Below are 22,986 nucleotides of genomic sequence, written 5' to 3'. Positions count from 1 at the left end.
AAGACTCACAGGCACAGAGAACAGACTCGTGGTTGCCAAAGGGGGTGGGGTGGGGGAGGGATGGAATGGGAGTTTGGGATTAGCAGGTGCAAACTATTATATATAGGGTGGGTAAGCCACAAGGTCCTACTGTATAGCACAGGGAACTATATTCAGTATCCTGTGATAAACTGTAATGGAAAAGAATATGAAAAAGAATATATATATGTGTATAACTGAATCACTTTGCTGTACAGCAGAAATTAACACAACATCAGCTATACTTGAATACAATAATTTTTTTAAAAAAGACAGCATCAAAAAAAAAAAGATTTGGGCTGTCAGGTGAGTGGTTCTCAGACTTCTGCAGTCTACGCGTTGCTTTGATGCAAAAGATATTGGGTTCCACTTACGCCGTCTGTGCCTACTGCTTCAAAACGCACAACAGAGGCTCCTGGCCTGAGTGAGTACAAGGTGAGCGCTGCTCTAGCTGACACCCACAAGCTAAGCTGAACTCAGTACTGCCCGTAAAGTAAATTCATGGTGGGAAAAAACAAAGTCAAGCAATACCGAATTCCTTCCCTCCTGTGGAGGCTGGAAACTCAACAGTGCAGAGGGTCCTGTGCAAGGAGAAGAAAACGAGGTCCGGGTAGCAGGCAGTGTGTGCATTCTGGGCTGGTTGAACCGCGAGTTTCCTTGGATGGGTTTTTGAATTCTAAAAAAATGAAACTGAGAAGTGAAAATTCCCTTAAAACACCAGTTCTCTTATCAATTTGCCTAATCACCAGTTCACCAGAAATTCAATTCCGTGTGGAGTGTTTTTCGTGTTTGTTGCCACTATCTCAAAAAAAAATTTAATTTAAAAATTAAAATGAAGCGTAAACTAAAATTGAAAAACAAGCTGGATGTGCCCTTCATTTACAAACCCTATAACTCCGAAGAGATGGCAAAAAGAAACAAACAAACCAAAGGACATTCCTATGTAAAAACATTCAAAAAGGTTTCAAATTATAGGCAAATTGCTCATCAGGTGACTCGCTTTAGGCTAATTGGTCTAGAGTCAAGGGCATGCAGAAGTCGACACTTTTGTGCTCAGGGACACTTTCTCAGGCCTGTATTCATCTTCTTTCAGACAAAATTCTAATCAACTCTCTTATTTGGTTCCCCAGCCCCTGGCATATTAGATGTGAATCAGAACAGGGAGGGAACAGCCAGAACCAGACCACTTGGTGTGTTCAGAAGGCCCGCTGATACCCTGACAGCCAGGGAGGGGCAGGTGGAGGCCAGAGAAAATGAACATGCAAGTACAGGGATGAGAACACTGCACTAGCGAGGGGCCTTGTCCTGTGTGCTGCCCCGTCTGCCCTCCTGTCTCAAGATTCTCTGGCTTCTGAGGGCACCTCTGTATTATAATGCGCATAATGCCAGCCAAATCATGAAAAATATTTATAACAGGCTAAATCACATGTTATCCACTTTGCCCCATTCATCGTTTTCTCATACAATCCATTTTAGAAAGGTTTTCGTCAAAAGGGACCAAATCATTGACTCTTGAATTGGGACACCCATTGGAAGAAACCAGTTTCCCCTGCCCTCTGGGAGAAGCCTCCCCAGAACGCTGCCCCTAAGGGTGCCTTCTGCTGCTTCATCAGCTCCCCCAGGCCAAACTAGAACAAATCCAAGGCCTGGAAGATTTCACTCCGAGAAGTCCTCTTTCACCAAAACGATGTAGCATGACCAAATCCAGTTCATTCTTTTTTTTTTTTTTTAGCAGTTAAACTTTTATTTTACTTAAATTTTATTTACCTTTTTCTTTTTCTTTTCTACAAAAGGCAGATAATGATCGTTGATCTGCAATTGCCGTGTTGTGCACTCCCCGAAAGGGGGCAAAGTTGGGAGCTGGGGCGGCAGCTCGGAGGATGCCTTCACCGGCAGGACTAAGGGGGCAGGCGCCCCCGCGGCCCCCTCTCCCGGCCTAGATCATGTCGGTGGTGTTGAAGACCCACTCCGTGAACTTGTTCAGCTTGTCGGAGGCACTCTGGACTCCTGCAGCCTCAGGTTGTCCTCTCGAAAGTGCCCAGTTCATTCTTGATGTGCAGGGTGATGTGGGTAGGAGGTCGTGAATAGCCCAAATCACCATGAAATCTACTTTGGATTAGTTGGTGGCTGCTGGTCCAGAATGGCTTCCTTCCTTAAGGAGACGTATTAGGATTTTCCAGAGAAACAGAACCAACGGTGCATGTGTATGTCTGTGTGTATATCTATATCTATATATCTTTCTATTAAGGAATTGGTCCATGCAATTATGGAGGCTGAGAAGTCCCATGATCTGCTGCCTCTGAGCTGGAGACCCAGGAGAGCTGGTGGGGCAGTTCCAGTCCAAGTCCAAGGGGCTGGGGACCAGGAAAGTTGGTCTAAATTCCAGTCTAAGTGCAGGAGAAAACCAAAGTCCCGGTTCAGAAATAGGCAGAAAGAGTGAATTCACCCTCACCTGCCATTTGTTCAGTTCAGGCCTCCAGGGGATTGGCTAAGTCCCGCCCACGTTGGGTAGGGCAATCTGCTTCACTCAATCCACAGATTCAAGTCCCATCCAGAAATACCCTCACAGACCACCCAGAATCACGTTCAGCCAAGTATTGGGATACCCTGTGGCCCAGTCAAGTTGACACGTAAAATTAACCATCACAGGATGCTAACCAATTTATTGCTGCTTCCTGCTGATTCCAATCCCCCTTTTACGTCCAAAGCCCAAGGAGCCTCTGATCATCTTTCCCCTCCAAGGCCCTCTCTGAGGAGTGGCCAGGATTTAGGGTGGGACACATGGGAAGGAAGAGGGTTCAGGACGTGGGAGCAGGCTGAGAGGATGTGCTTTGGGGGCAGGGGCTGACCTCAGCCTGAAGGCTGACCCATCTCCTTCCACCCTTGGAAGAATATAGGTGGGCGAGGGCCGAGAGGAGCATTGCCTAACTTTAACCACCAGCCATAATTGATGCCCACACCGATTTATCGGATACTTAGTATCTGTCCTTTTATAAGTATTGTTGCTACAGTTATTTTAAGTCCTTTACAAGCCAGTACATTTGTGAGCACACCTAGAGGCAGTGTGGCTCTTGGAAAGAGCATGAGATCAGTTAACAGCAGGCAGAGTTGTGCCTCTGAATGTGTTGACTCCAGGCCAGTCACGGACTTTGGAATCTCAGTGCTCTCCCATAGGAGATGAGATTGCAGATAATTGCCACACTAATTCATAGTGTAATCTTGTCATAGTCAGATGAGATGACCTATATGAAAACACTTCATAATACTCAACAAATATGGAAGGGTGAAGTAAAGGTAAGAAATGACTGTTTTTTACTACTGTGACTCTGTTCCTTAAGTTTGTAAGTACTGGTCAGGATTAGTTAAAGAGTCATCACTACCTGCCCTGCTGGTACTCGAAGACTAGACTTTAATATACTGGACTCCTCTCGAGATGGCTTTCAAAAAGTGACATAGTTCTTTGGCCAGTAAAGTGTATACACGTACCTATTTTCTGTTTTGCCTTATCTTACGGATGCGTCGATCATTATTATCAGTATGTAGCCAAGAATGATTCAGTTTAGGAAAATAATAGTCAAAACTTTGCTGGTCTTTTGTAGGATGGTTTTGCCATAGACCTTGCAAATAAAGTAGTGGCTTCTTTAAAACATGCCGGTTCAGAGTCACGGATCTGCATTTTTAAAGCCTGCAATTGATTGTTCAGTGTGAAAATTGTATTCCAGTGAAACACATCAGCATGTAAATCTAAAGTGTGGCCATTTTCATCTAGATTGAATATTATTAAGTAGCCCAAGGGATAGGCTGTAATTAAGATTTCGAAGAGCTTACTTTTGTTGACTGTGATGAGTAACCCCAGTATTGAAAGTGGCATACCAGTTTGAAGAAGGGGAAGATGGCCCAGCAAGACAGTATCTACATGTTTTGGCTTTTAGGTGTCACGAAAGAATTTGAGTTTTCTTCACCGATCCACACATTTGATGAGGGCAGCGATTTGAACGTGATGCAAATACGAGAATGTTCAGATTCCAGGGAAATCACATTTCTTTCTGAACGATGGCAGATTTCCACCTTGTTAGTCCCTCACTGATTCTAATACCTTCTTCCATGGGTTTAGGAACAAAGACCAACTGGGGACAGATGAAGCCCTTGTTGGGGTTTATGCTTTTGCCTAATTAAAACGATTGGATTCACAACCTGCTAATGCAGCTCTAGTTAGAAGGGAGAACAACTCTCAGCTTGGATCCACTTCGGAAAGTTTGCAAAACCTCCCCCTGCCTTTCACAGAACTGAGGTGGCACATTTCTGATAGCGTCTTTATTGTGGTGCAATTCCATGATAACTGTTCTTAGGTGAGACGAGATGCTCACCTTGTTCTGTCCTACGCACACCATTTTAAAAGAAAGAAACAAAGTTCTCCATTTCTCTCAGGAGAAGTTAGTGAAAGGATCCATGCCTATTTGCACCACCTTAAGCAGGTACCCAGCAGGCTAGGTTGGCACACAGCTCGTTTCAGCCATCCGTATTTTCAGGTGTACCATATGTATTTAGTACATCATTTGATAATGCTAAAAAAATATTAAAGCAGTGTGAGACTAAAGGAGAAAGAAGATGAATGTTAGCATTCCCCTGGGGTTCATGGGTGAAGGAATTAACACAGCGTGGCACTCTACCCTAGCTGTGTTTGTTTCCATGGCAACAGCTACGTACATGTTTCAGACTATCTACAGTGACACAGTTGCAGAAATAGTAGCTTGCAGGTTTCTGATATCGCATCAGTGGACAGGCAGCACGTACTATATTAAGTAAGTGTAAAAGAATTTAAAATATAGCTCTGATTCAGATGTATATTAGCTCAGCTAAGCGATGTATTGGGGATTTCGGCATTCCCCTTCCTCATGACAACAAAATCTGGGCAAAGTTGAAAGTTGCAAGATTCCAGTCAAACAATTATCCCTGCTTGGGTAAATATCATCAAATGAAACAAATGTGAGTGAGTTACAAAGGTAAGAAAATGGCTTTTGTAGATGACATATTTCAGAAGGATATAGTCAGTGAAGCTAATTTTTTGGAGGGCGGGTAGTGATGGGTAAGGAACGTAAGCTTTGGTTGAAAATAGCTGAGTCTTAAAGCAAATCAATGTGCACCAGAATCTTTAACTGCTGCTGAGTTTATGGTAACTAAGGTATTTGAATGTATCATTCTAAAATTGCTTTTATATAAAAATGATCAGGTGAGGAGCAGAGAGGCTGACTGGGTATATGCAGTTAAAGAGAAATTGGGGCTCCGTTGTCTTTCTGAATGCTTATGTAAATATCTCCCTTCTCGCCAGGATGACCCTGGTTTGTCTTTCACATTCGCTGCTACTTTTTGGTACCATTTACTGTCCTGTGTGTTTGTATTATGCTGCCACGTTGTAGCCTGATAAGACTTGAGTGTTGGTTAGAGAGCACCCAAGTAAAGATGATAGACTTTGTAAGTGTGTGACTTTGCAGTCAAATTGTACAGTAATTTAGGAGAACTGTTCAAATGAGTATTTAGTTACAGGCTAGACCTCTGCTTGTGAATAGTAGCCTAGGTATTAGGTTAATGGATTTTGATGCGCACATTATGATTGCGGGAGCTTTCAAGTATGTTGTAGTTCAATTTATACTGAGGTTTTCATGTCAGAATATTTTTATTTATGCCCATTATTCCACGTAAGCCTGCATTTACCTTACAGTTTTATTATTTATGTATCAGGAAAGAGAATGTAAAATGGCATGGTAATGTAAGCCAATCTATTCATTTGAGGAGGATTTGTTTTCTGACCATAGGTGGACTTTTACAAAAAGTGGTATGAGAAACGCAACTCTTGTGTGTGTGAGACTGTTTTTTATGTGCACAGGGAACTGTCTCCCACGTCTGCTGCACACTGTTCTTCACAGTAATTATTTGATTGAATGTTCAGAGAACACCTATGGGAGGAGGGGGTTCGGGAGCTTCCTGCACACCTGGGGGTGTGGGGGGCTGGGAGAGATTTGGGGTTGTGAGTCAGGGATGGAACCCTAGAATGTTTGACACCCTAGTGGATAGATACGATTTGCCTTCTAAATAAGGTGATCCAAAGTGAAACTAGTGTTGAAACCTCCCAGCAATGCCCATCTGTAGCCTGAGCCACCCAGAGACGGGAAGTGAAGTCTGTGTCTTCTAAGGGGAATTTTTGTTTTTGTTTTTGTTTTTTTTTGTGGTGGCTCATACTAAAGGCAGCTCCTTTCTCAGACGGGGAGCCCCTCTGCCTATTCTCACACTCATCTCTGTAGTTTCGGGACCCCAGCCCATCTTTGGGGCCGACGGGAGGGCAGGCTTGCAGACCCCCTCCCCCATGGCCTGAGCTGCCCGGCGGGCCCCGGGTATCCTGGTGGGCAGCCTCTCTCTGTGACAGCTGCAGGAAGCCACCTGTGCTTGGTCCCGAGGCAGAGAAACCAAATACTATTGGTGTGAGGGTTTACTTGATGTTCTGCTATTACATTTGAGGGGCCCTGGAAGCCTTGGGTCATTACCCTTGAGCTCTGAAACTGGAAATCAAAAAAGTGCCAATGAACTACTTTGGATGATAGTTCAACTTCTGCCTGTTTGGGGAGTGCAAGCCCTTCCAACAGTTGACACGTTTGTATATATTTTTTTCATTGTCCCAGAGTACTTTCCAGTGTAAACAAAAAATCTCCAGAAGACACCAGTCTAAGCCATGGTATGTTAACTCTTTCGTAAAAATAGAAAAACACATAAACCAAAACATAAAGCCCTAGGCGGCACCAGTCATTCAAATGTAAAATCCTGGCAGTGCTTGTAGGAAACTCAATTGCTTCCATCTGAAGAGCCAGGAAGTTGATTTGGAAAAAAGTAAATTTGAGGGATTCCCAAATAGTGGCAGCATGAAATGAATAAGAGAAAAATGAAGGTACAGACTGATCTTATTACCAATCGTAAATGGTAATAGAATTGCCAGAATAAACTTTCTGGGCATAGAGTCTCCACTGCCTCGTTGTTTCTGAAGGTTCTTAGTGGTCACAGGGGTAAGAGCCAATCCCCAAGCTGGTGTCCAGGGCTTTCCACCATTAGTCCCTTTCCAGCCTTCTCTGTCACTAGGTCTCTTTCTTGAGCATCCCGGGGCCTGCCCTAGGGTAATAAATACTATATCCTGGCCTCGTGGGGGAAGTTTCTAGGCCTTTGCTCTTGCTGCTGTCTCTGCCCGGATTCCTTTCCTCCCACTTTCCCGGCTTCAATTCCAATTCCTCCAAAAAACCTTACAGATCTCCCCCTGTCACCCTCCCTGGGATGACTTTTCCATCCTTTCCATCATGCTCCCATAGCAGTTGGTCTTCAAATTATAGCACTATTTCACTATATTAGGATGAGTTGTATCTTTTCTGAACTGTGATGTAAATGTAATCAAAGACACAGGACCAGGCTTCCCTGGTGGCTCAGTGGTTGAGAGTCCGCCTGCCGATGCAGGGGACACGGGTTCGTGTCCCGCTCCGGGAGGATCCCACATGCCGCGGAGCGGCTGGGCCCGTGAGCCATGGCCGCTGAGCCTGCATGTCTGGAGCCTGTGCTCCGCAACGGGAGAGGCCACAATGGTGAGAGGCCCGCGTACCGCAAAAAAAAAAAAAAAGACACAGGACCCTGGTTTAGGTACTTCTGTAGCTTCTGCCATACCTAGAACAGTACTTCAAACTTGTTTTTCATTGAATTCTTAAACACTTGCAAAGGTATACATCATTGAACAGTCTTCTGCTCAAAGACAGACTGTTAGATACTGAGATTCCTAAGTCTATGTCTGTCCCAGAACCAAGCATCGTGACCAGTTCAGCTGCTTTCGGATGCTTCCAAACTTCTGGCTGTTTGGCATCATCTAAACACGGAAGCCAGGTGAATGGCTGATACTCTTTTCATCTTCATGGAATCAAAGATTTTAGAGCCAGAAGGAACTTTAGGGAGCTAAGATCATATTACAGAGGAGAGAATTGTGAGCTTGAACCGGTAAGTGACTTTTCCGAAGCCACGTGGTTGTTTAGTGACCCAGGTGTGTGGATCCAGCCGGTAATACCTCTACGTGGTCCTGCCTCCTGAGCCTTCCTGGCTGTGGCCTTGGGTTCCACTGAAGATATAACCAGTCAATTTCCTTTCTGCCCCGCTTTGGGATTGGCTGGCCTTCTGTCTATACACACCGTCATCCAACAATAATTCCATTAACTCTTTGCTCGAGGCTGATATCACTGGGATAGAATTAAAAACAAAAGAGAACTGAGAGTTGAACTCAGGGGGACTGAGAGCAATGCTAACAGTTCATTAGCCATCGCCTTGCTAGAGCTACGGCAGCTGCTGGATTCAGTCAAGTTCAGACCCTTAAAAAGAGTGGAAAAAAGAAAGCACATAGTTTCCAGTGCCTGGGCACTGCACAGCCGTCCAGCTGGGTGTAGCACCATGGCAAAAAGATCTGTTCAGTTTCAGAAATACAAGACCCCGTGCTTGCACACAGGGAGGGGACTGTAGCTGCAACTGGGCCTGATTTGGCATTACTTCTGCCTGCAGTTCTATCAGACACAGCTCCTATGGGAAGTCCATTAGTATCTAAAGAAAGAACCAACCCTCCAAGTTGACATAAGGAGCAGGCCTTGTGTGTGTGTGTGTGTGTGTGTGTGTGTGTGTGTATGTGTGTGTGTGTGTGTTTAAAGGCCTGTGTCTAAGGTCGACAGGCTTTTTAAGAGAAACTCTTGGTTTTCTATGTAAACGGTGTACTTCTTCTGGTCCAGAGTTAGCCTGTTCAGGGAATGAAACACAATTCAGGTTTCTGAGTTGGAAGCCTGATTAATCTTTCTGCCAGTTACATATGGAAATAAATTAGTAAATGGTCCATCTGGGACTAAACTACTGCAGAGATGATAAATTATCGCCATCATATGTCTGTGTTGCTGCAGACTGAGTCGTGCTCACCAGGAGCTGCTGAAAGATATCTGGATGCTCTAGCGAGGTCAGAGGAATAAAAGTTAAAAAAAAAAAATTAGAAGTAAAAAATTTACCTTGAAATGTGTTTTGGGAGGACGGTTTGGTTGGTGCCAAGTTTGTGCCTTAGAACTGCTCTATCTGCAAATATTTAAAAGGAGAGTCTGGGCATAAGAAACATTTTACTTTTATATTTTCAAAGGCCAATACAGTAACAAGTATTGATTAGTACCCAAATGTCTCAGTGAGTAGGATAGTATAATTATATATACAATAAAAATATACCCCTGTGTAATATTGCACCTTATAACTTTCAGAGCAACTTCTTGTCTGTTTTCTTATTTAAATTTCAAAGGTGGGACAAGTCAGTGTCTCTAATTCTTTTTTTTTTTTGCGGTACGCGGGCCTCTCACTGTTGTGGCCTCTCCCGTTGCGGAGCACAGGCTCCGGACGTGCAGGCTCAGTGACCATGGCTCACGGGCCCAGCTGCTCCGCGGCATGTGGGATCTTCCCGGACCAGGGCACGAACCCATGTCCCCTGCATCGGCAGGCGGACTGTCAACCACCGCGCTACGAGGGAAGCCCTCTAATTCTTGATGGATGAAAAAGTGAGGTTTAGGAAGTTGAGTGCCTTGCCCTTAATGACACAGATGGCTAAATGGCAGAACTGGGATGAACAACGGATTCGGAATCCAGCTTCATTTCCATCAGAGCCTTGCATGACATCAAAAACATTTTCAGTTTTTCATCATTCATCTAGCAGCACCAGGAAATAAAGGCTTCTATTTCTGTCAGTTTTCTAGAAGCAAAAGCCATACCTTCTTGATCATGAAAAGTAGTTTTTTCTCTAATGAGAAGTGTTGAGTATTAGTTTAACTTTTTTAGGGCATGTTTTAATTTTTTTAATTGAGGTATGATTGACATAAAATTTTATTAGTTTCAGGTGTACCACAATGATTCAATATTTGTATACGTTGCAAAATGATTACCGCAATAAGTCGAGTTGACATCCGCCACCTTACATAGTTACAAAAAAATTTTTTTTCTTGTGATGAGAACTTTTAAGATCTACTCTCTTGGCAACTTTCAAATATGCAATACGGTCTTATTAACTATAGTCATCCTGTATCTCCACGACTTACTTTATAACTGGAAGTCTGTACCCTTTGATCCACTTTATAACTGGAAGTCTGTACCCTTTGATCCCTACACCCATTTCTCCCCGTCCCTGGTTTAACTTTTCCTTTTGACTGAGGTACACCCCTCTCCACTTGAGTTATTTTATGAAGCTAAAACCATCAGTGCCTTCAGGGGCTTTTTAGGTGTGGTAACATTTTGCCCCTTTGCAGAATGGCCCGAGGCTACTGTGACATCCAGATTCTTATGCCTGCTTTGAAATTTTCTTTTGTGTCTTCCTCCAGGGCAAACCTTCAGCAGTTAATCCTTGAAGCAGCTGAGGTGCTCCCCTCTAGAAAAAGCAGTTCAAAACGTACAGAAAAGCAGACTAGACTTAGAAATTATTAAATCACCTGGTTTATCAGACGTCAGTTTCTAAACATAAGCCATAGGTGCTGCTAAGTAGTCTTCATACAAGAAGGAGAAGCAACGGGCCCCTAGCATTTACGTGTCTGTGCTTGGCAGTAACCTTGTCTCACCGAGATCACCTCCAAGTTTCTCACGTATCAGCCAGACCTGGTTCCTCCATGTACCTGAATAGCCCTCATGCTTTCTCACCTCTGGGCCTTTGCTTCAACTTTTCCCTATTCCCGCCTGTCAAAATCCTGTGCAGATCTCAAGTCCCATTACGATTGTCTTGATGCTTTCCCTTACCTGCCTCCCCACACCAATCAGAAACAAATATCTCCTTTGAAAACTTCTAACTCTTTGTTAGAGAAAATAACACGGTCTGTATTTGAGTTGCCTGTATACCTGTTTTATCTCCCATAGAGGACAATACATTTCTCAAGGGCAGGGATTTCATCATCTTCTCTCTCTGACCCTTCTTCCCTCCCCAATCCCTAGCCCAATACTTGGCCCTTAATTGAAGCTTAACATGCAGTAGAGTAGGGTAATTTTATTTTTTAACAATGGACTCAATGTCTTTGGATGGGTGGATAAATTAATGATTTAAGATGTATCAGTATCACTTGGAGGGCTTGTTAAAACAGATCCCTGAGCCCCACCTCCAAATATTCAGATTTAGTAGATCTTGGGTTGGGCCAAGAATCTGCATTTCCAACAAATTCTCAGGTGATACCGATGCTGCCCTTCCAGGGACCACCGTTTGAGAACCACTGATAGAATGAATTTGTTTCCTAACATTCTCACACTAAAGCTCATAGGCTCACACCATTCTTTTCATTAGAGAGCCTATTGCTGTGTCTTCCTTGATGTGTAGGTCAAAAAAATATCTTCCGTTAGAAATTATGATGCCGTCTATCCCGTGTACCAACTTTTCTATTTTGTAAGATTATAGGTTAACCGTGTCCTCCAAACCTGTAGCCCATTTAGTGAGCTTTAGCTTGATAGCATCTTTTTCTCCAGGAATAGAGCCAGCGTAATTTTATTTTACAACAACAGACTAGGGAGTCATTGACTTTGCAGCCTGTATACCTGGTCTACCCGGAGGATCAAGGCTGGTTCTCATGGTGGAAGGCCGGCCTTGGAGGCTTGCTGGCGCTCTGATGTTTTTCCTTTATATAGACAAGTGTTTCAGTGGCAGCTGAAGTAAAGTAAAATGATCTCACAAATGTCTCAATGGCAGCTAGAGTAAAATAAGATAATCTCATAATATCTATGGCATGTATTTTCAAATCTCTGGGTCCTTTTATGCCCCATGAGGCAGTTTCAAGAACACTCCATCACGAAAGACCCAGTGCTTCAATAACTTGCCAAGAAATAAAGAGGTACCGTTGCAATTGACTTTTTCGCTGAAGTATGTCATGTTTTAGAGAGTCAGGCCAGAGGTGACATCCACCGTGGTTGAGAGGGTTCTCTCTCCTCCTCTGCTCTAATCCCGTCGTCCTTCTGCTCCTCTCCACCAGCCACTAGACGCATCATCTCCTAGAAGACCAGCGTTCTCGTGATCATGGAGGCCTCTCTGTCCTTTCTGTGACTGGAGCAATGCTGACCTCGGTTTCCTGGACCCATTCTGACTCAGGTAACCAAGCTTTGCCTTCCCCAGCTGGCTTACACCTCATGGAGATTGCACTGAATAAATGAAATACCAAAGCTATATTTAAATGCAAATGCCAAATTGATTGTTTCTCCAGCAATTGAAATCTTCCCCCTCTTCCTCCGCGTCTTGGCGTCTTTTTTTTTTTTTTTTTTGCGGTTCGCGGGCCTCTCACTGTTGTGGCATCTCCCGTTGCAGAGCACAGGCTCCGGACGCAGGCTCAGCGGCCATGGCTCACGGGCCCAGCCGCTCCGCGGCATGTGGGATCTTCCCGGACCGGGCACGAACCTGTGTCTCCTGCATCGGCAGGCGGACTCTCAACCACTGCGCCACCAGGGAAGCCCCCTCCGCGTCTTATTTTTCTTTTTTTTTCCCCGCGTCTTCTTAATGATCAATTTATACAGCTGATCAGACTGACAATGTGGTCAATGAATTTAGGCATTAAGATAATGAGTCACATCTTTATTTAAAATTTTGGTGTGTGTCATAGACACAAAGCAACAGGCACATTGCTGGGAATTTTTGTATAGAAACTAGCCTCTGCCGTACCTAGTTTCTCTAAGTCATTTTCTTTCCCATAATACTGTATTTCTTTTTATAAATTTATTTATTTATTAATTTATGGCTGTGTTGGGTCTTCGTTGCTGTGCGCGGGTTCTCATTGCGGTGGCTTCTGTTGTTGTGGAGCACGGGCTCTAGGCGCGCAGGCTTCAGTAGCTGTGGTTCGAAGGCTCTAGGGCACAGGCTCAGTAATTGTGGCGCACGGGCTTAGTTGCTCCGCGGCATGCGGGATCCTCCCGGACCAGGGATCGAACCCGTGTCTCCTGCATTGGCAGGCGGACTCTCAACCACTGCGCCACCAAGGAAGCCCCTATATTTCTTTTGAATTGTATTAATCTTTCTAATGTTGGACCTTTTAATTGAGTTTAATAAGTATCATTGAGTATCTGTTATGTGTTCTCAGGGCAGATGGGGATAAAAAACTATAAGACGTATAAAAACATAAGATACATCCTCATGCAGCTCAGACCTTAGCAAAGGAGCCACGACTCACTCATAAGAAAATGGCAGATGGCGCTCAGCTTCCGGCCGGAGCCGTGCACTATGGTAGCTCTCTGGTTCAGGGAATTAAGAGACCTTGAGGATTGGGATTGAAATAATCGGAGAGTTCATGGAAGAGGGAGGGCTGAAGGCGGGCTTGGTCACAGCCAAGAGGGAAGAGAAGCAGCCTGGTCTGGCCCGGAAGGCGGGAACGAGCCTGCCATGAGCCTAGCCAGTGAGGACCACACAGGGCTTGGAGGACCCCGAGCCTCTTCTATCCCAGCCAGAGCCAGGCTCCTCCTCAGGGCCTGGGTCCCTTAAGGTTCCCCTGGGGACACGCTCCCTGCTCTGTTACAGAGTCACCTTGGCTGACGGCTTCCTTCAGGGGACCCTAGTCTGTGGTGCCCCAGCCCTGGCTTGGCTACCTGGCTGGCCTTCTGCTTCCTTGGGCTTGCCCATACCTGGCCTCTGCCTCTCTACCTGATTGTTTATCCTCACATACCTGCCCCCCTCCCCTCTGCACTCTGCCTGGCGGGTGTGGCTTGACAGGGCCCCGGGATGAACCAGGTGCTGTGTGAGGTCAGTCCCTGGTGATTCACAATGGGTGATTCTGAGCTGAGAAGTGGAATGGAAGGGTAGGAAGAAGAAGCCAGGAACGTGAGTTTGTACGTTGATGCCAAGAGTGTATCACGAGTTCTGAAAACCAGAATTCAGGGAGGGCCTCAAGGCTGAAGCTGGGGCCGTAGTCAGGGATGGGAGCCCAGTGTGCTGATTCATCTTGCAATGGCCCAGCAAATCCTGCCCACACCTAGCGCTTTTGGATAAAGCAGTGGCGGCGTTCCTGCCCTGGGTCTTGAGGGTGCTGGTGAGGGTCGCCGGCCGAGGCCCCCGCCCAGCCCGTCAGGTCTGCGTGGCCACACACCACCTTCCTTAGCGTGCACCAGTGCTTCTGGAACTGAGGCCTGGCTCATCCAGGAGCTCAGGCCTTCCTGGAGTCAGAGCCCTGGATCACCAGCCACCAGGAAGTGGAAGAACTAGAATAACAGTATTCGTGTTCCCCTCCCACACAAGCGACTGCCTAATCTGTCGTTGCCCTGCCTCTTCTAAGCCTGGGGTGGGTCAACTACGGCCCGCCGGCCAGGCGTGGCCCACTGCTTGTCTGGGGTGGACAAGCTGAGATGGTTTTCACATTTTAAAATGACTGGAAAAAATTAAAAGAAGAATAGTATATTTTGCCTCGTAGAGATGATATAGAATTCAGATTTCAATGTCCCTAAATTAAGTTTTACTGGAACATAGTCATGTTTATTTATTTCCAGATTGTCTATACCAGCTTTTGCGCTACAAGGGCAGAGTTGAATAGGTGCGTCAGAAACCATAAAGTATTTGCTTTCTGACCCTTTATAGAAAAAAAGGTGCTATCCTCTGGCCTAGGCAATTGATTGACACAAGTGTTTGCAAAATTTGAGGTGTGGAACTTTTTCCCTCATAAAGAAAATAGGATTGAAGGATGAGTGGGATTTAAATAAGCAAGAGAGGAAGAGAGGCATTTTCTAGATTGAGATAGAGAATTGGTCCTAGTCTAGTTGGATTTTTCTGTTCATCTATTTAACTTTCAGTTAAAGCTAGATATGACACTGAGGCTATTTCATTTCAGGAATCTAATTATTAGGGTCGTCTTTAAAAGGAGGCATCCAGGCTTCTCAGGTTAACGTAAATGTTGGAACAAATCAGCACCAAATTAAAATATAGCCTGCATTTTGGAACTTTCTTCTTTTTACTTGGCACTGGGTGTGAACTATTTTGTTTTAAACCAAGAAAGCATTTTGTTTTAAATCAAGTAAGCATTGAAGGTTTGCCATGAGTAAGCTATGGCATTTAATCTTCGCAGCATTTTCCCAGTCTGGTGGGGATTTTTGATACTGTTGAGTGAAAACTGGTGAAAGTTGGAGATGCGGGTTCTAATCGTATTAGCTAGCTGAGCCAGGGCAGGCTGTGGGATACTAGGGTAAAAAGTACACTCCAAATCTCAGGGTTTAGTGCAATAAAAGTGTATTTCTCACTCACCCAGAGTTGGATTGCACGAGTGTGGCTTTGCTGCCTCCCCCATCCTGTGACACCTACGTCTCAAACTGTGGCTTCCTGGTTGCTTCAATATGTGAAAAAGAGTTGAGAACACACACCCGTTCTTAGGTGCCTTAGACCGGAAGTGACTCAGACCAATTCCACATCCACAGTCCATTGGCCAGAACTAGTCACATGACCCTGTCTCGTTGCTGGGAGGGTAGGAAGTAGGGAGCAGCGTGAGGTACGTTTGGGGTTCCCACTGCCCCTGCAACACTGTAGCACTGTGGGAAAGCCCAAACTTTTATCTGTGCTTTTGTCTGCTCATGATTAAAGGGTAATTAACCCAGACCTACATTTTTTCACACAGTTTATGGAAGGCTTAAAAAGATGTATGAAAGATCTCTAAAAGGTATAACGAGTTGTAAAATATGCAAGATATAATCGCTACCTAACTTCTTTACCGGGTCTTGAATGGTGATGGGCTGGAGTTGGGATAGTCACACATGCCCCAGTGTGCCTGGAAGCATCCTAGCATTTGCCAGTTGACCCAACAGAATTGTAATACAGCCCTTCCTTTCACACCTGGAAATATGCTGGTATGGACAATACATGACATGCTCACCCCAGCTTCACCCCACTGGTCATCCTTGAAGATTAATGTTAGCTACTGTTTATTGAGCCTCTTCCAGAGGTCACACTGTCCTCAGCTTCTACCTGCCTTCTTTTCATTTAATTCCCCAAACAAACTTGTGAAGTAGGTACAAGTAATGTCATTTTAAGATGAGGTAACAGATGCAGAAAGGTTTAAATTGTGGTCACAGCTAGAGAGTGGCACCAGCTTGCTTTGAACCCAGCTCTTTCTTGCTCTTTCCAGCTCTTGCACGTGACTGCCTCACTCATCCTTTACGAGGATTGTGCCCTTGACCACGTGGGGCCCCCCTTCCCTGACACTGGCTTGGGAGTCTGTTCCCAGACCGCACACGGGGAGAAGGGTAGAGCTCTGAGTGGTGAGTCCAGCCCTTTTTGACCCCGATGAGAAGACAAGTCATGGAATCATGAAGGGGTTCTCCGGAGCCAGCAGTTAACAGATTCAGGGTGGCAAGCGCTGCTCCTGACTTTCACTTGGTCCCTTTCTGCCTGCTTCCCTAATGTTGACAACTGCAGCTCGTTTTAAAAATGGGCACCACCTTTATATATAGGGAGAAAAGATTTTATTTTGAGATCTAGGGTGGAGTCGAACTCCAGCCGGTGAAGACTTGCCATGTGCTGTGCAGTTGATCCAAACAGGCATCTTCCCAACTTAAACAGTGAGTAGAAACTGAGCTCCATTTTCAGGAAGTTTGTTTACAAGTTTGTTTATTTAAAAAAAAAAAAAAAAGCGAAACCACAACCAACGACCAGTTTGCTTGAAGAATTATATCAGACAAAAACCCATCTACTCAGGAGATGGTTTTAATTTCCCTGGTTCCTGGCCTTCCTAATCACTGTTCAGAACTGACCCCACGGAATCAAAGGGAATAGTCTCTGAAAAATGGACCAAATGTATCAGAAGCACCTATTGCAATGCTTGCTTCAAGAAACCCCCCAGACAATTATACATGTGGTTTCTAGATGTACAAAGAAAACTAAAGGAATTCCATTATGAAAGAAAAATTAGATGGAAATTTCTAATTCCATCTCATAAACAATATAGGAATAACTTTTAAATATTCTGCTTTAAGCATGCATTTAATGTGTGCTCTGGGAACCAAATAATCTTGCTAAGATAAAACATTCTAATAATGATTTATGTAAATTTATTTGTACAACGTAATGGTGTATTTGCCTATAGCAAATTGCTTGGAATATGAAATGACATGTATGAGGTCTTTTTTTCCCCCCCTCTGAATGAATACAGTGGAGAAAATAAGAGACTCCAGAAAGGACAACAGAAATCCATGTTCAAAATGGAGTCTGAGGCCAGAAGAGGCAGAGGCAGCTGGACAGGTTAGGGGGTGTGTAAACAGTCGAGAAACTCAATTCAATATGTTTTCCTGTGATGGTCTCATTATTTGAGGCATTTGTAAAGCCACACGAAGAGTGTGTGTGTTAGATTCTTAGAAGGCTAGAACCCTTTATTTTAGTGATCATAACTGTGCAGACACCAGAGCTCTTTCAGAATAGCCGACGACAGACCACTTGTTGTCAGCGTGCCCTGAGAGGCAGGGTGCTTACAACATGAAGTGCTAAGAGGCCAAATGTAGTTAAAAATCGGGCAATTAATCTCAGTTCCCGGTTACTTTAATGCCAAGGGAAGTTATGCTGGAGTCATACATGGGGCCCAAATGTTAATAAACAAAAGAGAAAACTCGCCCAGGGACTGATTCATAGACCTATGGGGAGTTTTCCTATGGCTGCCCGCTTAGCACGTTTGCTTATGGCTCTAAGGTGTTTCCCAGAAACATTTCATTACATGGAAATCCCCATATATGTAACAGAGAGAGTTTCTGGATCTGTGCTTTGTCCTTGTACATAAATGCCCAGTGGAATTTGCCAGAACCTGTACTATTTGGAAAAGATATGACATCAACACCTTCGTCGTAGACGGCATTTAATTTTTTGTTTCTCCAAGTATTTTTACTATCTCACTTGGTCGCCACACTCATTCTTGTGAAGAAGGTAAGAGTTTGTCTTCTGTATATAGAGAAACTGAGGGGCCGCAGAACCTCCAAGGAAGGTCACAAAGCGAGACGTTGGTGGTGGAGGGGACAGCTTCCCCACTAACGTTTGTCTCGTTGTCATCACAAACTAAAGCAGATGAAAGAGATTTGTGAACTTTGGAGGGCTTGCTTTATTTAAAACAAGATCAGAGTTTTGGTCCCTCATAAACCATTGTGGAATGACACCAGCTCTCCTGAGAGAAATGGCTTTGTCTGATTGGACTGAATGACTGCTGTGGTGGTCCAAGGCCTGAGAGAGCAGGCATAAAGCCTCAACAGGACTTGAAAGCAGAGTGAAAACAACGCTGGTTTCTAGGAAAGACGGGATGGCCTGCGTTTTTAGCGGTGCTAGTTAAAGTGCATGCACCGTAAAGCTGTGGCTTCTGGCGGGGTTGCTTGTAGTGAGTGACCCAAGGGTGCCAGGGAGAGGCAGAGGATGTTAGGCTTAGCATATCAGCCAGAGTTTCAGATTCCTGTCCCTCCTCTTTCCAGCTGAATGACTTGGGGTGTGATTTCTGAGCTGTGTATTCCTAGAAAATAATGGAAGGTATCTGAGCCTCCATTTCCCCATCTGTAAAAGGGGGATAATGATATTTAACTTATAGAGTTGGCGTGAGAATTAAATAAAATAATTCTTATAAAATGTTTGGCACAGGGGGAGGAGGGTTGGGTGAAGGGGATTAAGAGATGCAGACTTCCAGCTCTAAAATCAATAAGTCCTGGGAATGTAAAATACAGCATAAGGAATAGAGTCAATGGTACTGTAATAATTTTGCATGGGAACAGATGGTTTTACTTGTCGTGGTAATCCTTTCATAATGTATTCGATTGTGGGATCACTATGTTGTACACCTGAAACTAACATCATGTATGTCAACTACACATCAATAAAAAAATAAATAAACAAAAGTAAAATACTTGGCACAGTGCTTGGCAGACAGTAAGCGCTCATTTTATGGTAGCTCTTAAAGTGATTATAATTGTCATTCCTTAAGAATGTATTTTCCCGGGTGGCACAGTGGTTTGAATCCCCCTGCCAATGCAGGGGACATGGGTTTGAGCCCTGGTCCGGGAAGATCCCCCATGCCACGGAGCAACTAAGCCTGTGCGCCACAACTACTGAGCCCACGTGCCACAACTACTGAAGCCCGTGCACCTAGAGCCCGTGCTCCACAACAGGAGAAGCCACTGCAATAAGCCCATGCACCGCAACGAAACTAGAGAAAGCCCGAGCGCAGCAACGAAGACCCAATGCAGCCACAAAAAAAGAATGTATGTTCCTGACTGATAATTGGAAATGAGATGAAAATCCATCTTTTATTTAATGAGAATGAATTGAAAAGACTTCTAAGTCAGTTGTTCCTATGTACTGCAGATAACAAGGTAGATATGAGAGCTCTTTCAACAAAGAGTTCTTCATGTTTGAAAGCCCTTTGCAAGCTGTTTGCCAGGGAGAGAGAGGCCAGATACAGAGCTCTCGTCTCAAGGGAAGAGGGAGATTTTTGCACGCAGGCCCTGAGCTGGCCACTTTAACATATATGGTCTTTGTTTTACAAGAATTCAGAAATTAAGCTGGTCTAAATCCTTAGTTTTTGCTGAAAGCCCTGGTTCGGGTCCAGACTCTGCAAGTTGGTTCCCTTCAGAACCGTCATCTTGGCTGGCGGAAGAGTAGGTTTGTGTCAAAATAAATGGATGGAAATCTTTGGTCATTTGCTCCTTCTCCTGTCTGCCTGCAAAAGACGGCATTCACATTCCTTGCACATGTGTTCTTGGCCCTGGTGGGTCAGGCCCCTAGGCTGAAAGTGTGAATACACCCTTTTGTTAGAATTCATTTCCATTAGAAGCATGCATAGTGCTTTCTTATCAAGGGTTGAAATGGATCCGATGCAAAATGTGTTGATTTTTTTTTTGAGATGGCCATATAGTTATGTCACCTTAGAAAAGGTGTTTCACAGAAATTCTCTGAAGGAAGATAAGGAAATGTGAAACATTGTGAAGTGAAATGAGAAAGTAAGTAATAATTCTCAGATTCGGGATCCAATCTGTCTATTTCAGTGGTTCCTGGACACCAGGGGCCCTCCTGTGTGGAAGGTAGAGAGATTCTGAGGGGCCTGCTTGAGTTTACAGTTGATGGGGTGTGGGGAGGAGGGGGGAAAAAACAGATATGTACAAATAAGTGTTCAAAGATGAACTTTTCCCCAGTCCAAGGCAAAGAGAAAAATAAACTCAAGATAGTGAGTTCAGTATTCTTTACTTGGAAAAATAAAAAGTTGGCAACCTACGCCTCTCCGAAACTATTTTTGAAATTTTATTGTGGTGCTAAATCACGATCTGGGAACCTCCCTGACTTGGCTTCTCTCGCCCCTTCTCCTTGGTTCCCTTCTCACCTCCCTCTCTCTCCTCCATACTGGCTTCTACTACTGTTTACTGGAGGTCCGCAGCCTGGGGCTTGTCTTCCTTATTAAACAGGAGATTAGCTAGCGCTAGAGACATAGCATCAATGAAGACTTTCTTCCTGCTTTAGGGAGGAGAGAAGAAAGGCATTTGAAACGATGAGTAGACATCTGGCCACAGCACTCCGGCTTAAGAATACACAGCCACACCTTTGTCTCCTGGTGGAAATCGGCAGACCCCATCCCCCCTGCAAAGGCAGAGGGTGAACTGTTACTCCTGGTTGCCGTTTCCCTGTAGTGGGCATATTTATGTGTCCACGTTTATTTTACTCTCACTCTGGTATATGCATGTGAACTCCCCAAATGGATATTTGGGCATTAACCAGGGACCGAGTCTTTTGAGCCCAAACTCAGAACTGTGCTCAAGTCTCGTAGCTCCATCAGTGGTGGTAGCCACGTAGCTCAGGTGAGAGGTTTTTGGCTTTTAGGATAGAGTTAGGTTCAAAGGAATAATTGCAACTCAGAGCAGGGGCATCTCCCAGAGTCTGAAGAGGTAGAGCTGTTTTGAAGTTGATACCCCTTGAAAGAGAATGGCATCTAAATTGGTCTCGTTATTATGGCAGCTCATGAGGAAGGCGCTTTTGTAAAAGGCGTAGCACACCCCCAAGCCCAGTCAAGTGGCCTCTGAATGGTTGGACTTTTAACCAGCCTAGGAGAAGATGAGTTTGTTTGTGACATGAACGCATCTGACGGCAGGTAGGTTCAGCTCACTCTTTAGCATTTCTTTCTTCTTGCTGGAAGCTGAGGAGACTTCACTGCCTTTGACTTTTTTCCTCTGAATACCAGAGGATATCATTACCTCAGATAGAAAACGTATTTTTCCAGGTGCACAAAAAGAGGCAGAAAATTGGTTGTAGTTGCTACTGGAAGGTCCAAATGACTTGCCAATTAGAATTTAATAGACTTTCTCTGTGGTTAGTTTGATCTGTGAACGGACAGCTTCTCTTCTGAATCAGTCTTCGGTGAACTGGTAGAAGATTGGGCAATGCTGTTTGAGACTGCATGATTTCTAGAGGGTTCCAGCATCGGGGGTCCTCTAAGGTAAAGAAGGAAAAGGTTTGTTTTTTTGCAAAGTGGTGTGTGCCTGTGTGCTAGGAAGTTAGGTGCTTGGTAAATGCTTCTAAATAGTGACAGCCTAGTATTCTTATGGCATTTAACTTTATCCGTCACGTGAAAGTACCTGAAACATTATAAGAAGATTCTTATAATGTTGTATATATATGCATATTCATGTAATGCAGATGTATATGTAAATATATGTGTATGCAATGTGTGTATAAATGAGCAAATGATGTCATTTGATTCTGGGACAGTTCATAGGATTCATTGATTTCTTGTGGAGATATCTAAATGATCCCCGTTGTAAGTGGTTCCACTTTTGTATTAGTCAGTCTCCACTTCTTTTTTAGCTCTTCTACTCGGGACACATAAGTAGTCTCTGGATGTGTGTGTGTTTAACTGAACAAAAATGTCAACAACCTGCTATTTATTTTATTAAACAGCTTGAGCAGAGATGTTTGGTCTGATTGCCAGAAATTGTTAGCTTATCACCGAACTGTCCTGATGATTCTTATTATTCAATTTGCATTGCTTATGATAATAATTATTACTGCATAAAAGAGCATGATGTTTTATTTGTATAGTTCTTTCATTAATAATTTAATTGACTATTACATCCGAGTGGTTCTGCAATACGTGCACATCGAAATTCTTAGAGGTTGGCCCCGGCACCTTGGGAAGTCAGAATATAGATATAAATTGTAAGGCTTGAGGCACGGATATGGGTGGTAGGCAGGCCTTTCGACCTTGACATCCAATGGGGTGGCTGTACATTTCCCCTCATATTTATTTCCAGGCATTTTATTGATTCACCCACTGTGACTCTGATCTGGTCATTTTAACAACCTAAGAAATTAGATCATGGTATAGTTATTTTGGTCACTAAAATGACTAGATTGATACTGATTCATAAGTGAAAAAGGTAATGATGGCTAAAACAATAAATCTGACCCCAAATGATTGAATCAGTGGCTTCATATAACAGAAGCTGTGTCTTTGGTCCTGGTCTTTAGAAATGGGAAGATTTCATTGGTCGCAACTTAGCCAGTGTACCTGGACTACATTGCAACTGTGTGAGACATATATTTTGATACGTTTGCTGTAGAAAAACTTTGTGGATTTTTTTTTAGTGTAGGAGAGTACTGCAAGTTTTGTCTTAATTCATGTTTTATATATTAAATAAAATGGTGAATTAAAATATGCCTTTGGAGGCATGAGAAATTGGGTTGAACCTGACTCTGGGGGGTGTCAACCCATAGTGATGTTCCAGGAGCTGCATTTTATTTTATTTTATTTTTTGGCCATGCGTGTGGCGTGTGGGATCTTAGTTCCTCCACCAAGGATTGAATCCGCCCCCCCTGCAGTGGAAGCACAGAGTTCTAACCACTGGACCACCAGGAAATTTGCAAGGAACTGCATTTTAAAACTCTGGATTCAACAGGGAAAGAGAGCCCACAAAGGAGTTCCCATTTGGCCAGTCCAGCTTGACGTC

General features: G+C 44.2%; 2 protein-coding genes across 12 annotated transcripts in view; both read left to right on the top strand.

Annotated features, from left to right (window-relative positions):
- Window positions 1-22,986, top strand: part of FOXN3 (forkhead box N3) — a 404,228-nt gene that overhangs the window by 92,035 nt on the left and 289,207 nt on the right. For 9 of the 11 annotated variants that reach the window (XM_049705642.1, XM_049705635.1, XM_033418430.2 and 6 more), the window contains one exon: window positions 12,045-12,160. The exons of the other annotated variants lie outside the window; for them this stretch is intronic. The gene's annotated coding sequence lies outside the window, so the exon portion shown is untranslated. The remainder of the gene's footprint in view (window positions 1-12,044; window positions 12,161-22,986) is intronic. 11 annotated transcript variants of the gene reach the window in all.
- Window positions 1-22,986, top strand: part of EFCAB11 (EF-hand calcium binding domain 11) — a 585,886-nt gene that overhangs the window by 390,861 nt on the left and 172,039 nt on the right. The window lies entirely within an intron of this gene.

Source organism: Orcinus orca, chromosome 2, assembly GCF_937001465.1.
Source record: "Orcinus orca chromosome 2, mOrcOrc1.1, whole genome shotgun sequence".
NCBI lineage: Eukaryota > Metazoa > Chordata > Mammalia > Artiodactyla > Delphinidae > Orcinus > Orcinus orca.
This window is presented reverse-complemented; position numbering and strand designations above follow the sequence as displayed.